The 1,519-nt window shown below is 32.7% G+C and overlaps 1 protein-coding gene across 1 annotated transcript in view; it reads right to left on the bottom strand.

The window, feature by feature from the left end:
* LOC117178597 overlaps nt 1-1,519 on the bottom strand; it is a 145,353-nt gene that overhangs the window by 99,564 nt on the left and 44,270 nt on the right. The gene's annotated exons all lie outside the window — the stretch shown is intronic.

The raw sequence follows: 1,519 nt of genomic DNA, 5'->3' as shown, positions 1-1,519 counted from the left end.
TTTCCAAAAAAATGTCAGCTTGAAGTTTCAGACCGTGGGCCCTTGAAATAAAAAGTTATATCATGACATTCCGGTACGTACTAAAAGTGTGGTTGTCAGAGTCTCGTTTCATATATGACTTACACATTAATCAAAGACTTTTCATATATGAAAGTAATCACCCTTGATACCTCCAATAATGGTGGTCTAAGGGAAATTCTTTGAATACTTTAATAAGACTCATCGAATATGTATACTGCGTGTAAATTAATTTGTTTCAATGCTTGTTGCAAAATAAAAAATAAGAACAGTTCTTACAAACGAAATAACTAAAATGAAAGATCTGTTTGATCAATAGTACATTGTTAAAATATGTAATTTATAAATTTCTGTAAATATTTTATATAAAGTATTTAGGTATTTCTTTAAAACTCGCTTTTACGATTTCTTTCCAAATTAGTTACACCAGCCCCCCCCACCCCCCACTTCTAATTTTCGGGTTTTCTATAGCCCACTGATTTGCGCCCCAAATGCGCTCAAAATTCTCTACCGATACAAATTTTTGCGCTACAAAACTGTACGAGCTATATCAGGTGTTACGCAGGGGAAGGGGGGGGTCTAGCGTTACGCTATCCCCCCATTTGAAAAATTAAAATCGCATAATCTTGAATATCTTTAAATGCGCTCATATGTGCCATAAAGAAAAAATTTTGCGCCACATTGATAACCGAGTTATCAGCGATCAGAATGGGGGAGGCTGGCATCATTTTTCTAAACTAATAATATTTTCTTAAAAGATACTGCTTTCTTGAAATTATGGGACCTCAGCAAACGCAGTATTTACAAATAAACTTATCACAAATTTCAAAATGAACACAAATAATTATAAAAATTGTGAAAAGTAAGCAATATATTTACTTCGCCCAGTTGGTGATTGCTGAAGAAAGGTACAAAACACAATTTTTTTTATTTGAAAAGAATTATCTACAAAGAAATTTTTGACTTTTTGACATAATTTGTATTTGTTTATATATCAAAAGATGTCAATATTTGTAATTATTATTTATATAATATTATTGAAATGTACTTTTAAAATTATTTCGAGCATGTGTTTCCATCGATTTATTAATTATTCGCCATAAATTCTAATTTTTTGCAGATACGGCTTTCTTACGAACACCAAGGATGCTTTCCAAGGGCCAATGTTAAGCAAGAAAGCAGTTTCTACAGATGCGGCGTTTGTGCGTAATTTCGCTTCACATTTTTTGGAGTATCTGCATTTTTTATAACAAATTAACAATATATTCAATTTTTTCAGAAACGTGAAGACCACCTGTAAATTAGCCAAGAACGATAAAAAAGTTTAAGAAGTAATTTTAAATGAGCGGTCTGCACGAATAATGATTTTAACAGTTTTCTTCGATTATCTCGATTTGCTGTTCTTGTAGATACTATTTTCTTAAATATCACGGCAGAAAAAATGTTGCGCCACATTGATAACCGAGTTATCAGCGCTCAAAGTGGGAGGGGGGGGGGGGGG

This window comes from Belonocnema kinseyi, chromosome 8 (genome assembly GCF_010883055.1).
Source record: "Belonocnema kinseyi isolate 2016_QV_RU_SX_M_011 chromosome 8, B_treatae_v1, whole genome shotgun sequence".
Classification (NCBI taxonomy): domain Eukaryota; kingdom Metazoa; phylum Arthropoda; class Insecta; order Hymenoptera; family Cynipidae; genus Belonocnema; species Belonocnema kinseyi.
The sequence above is the reverse complement of the archived record's forward strand: the minus strand, read 5'-3'. Positions and strand labels throughout refer to the sequence as shown.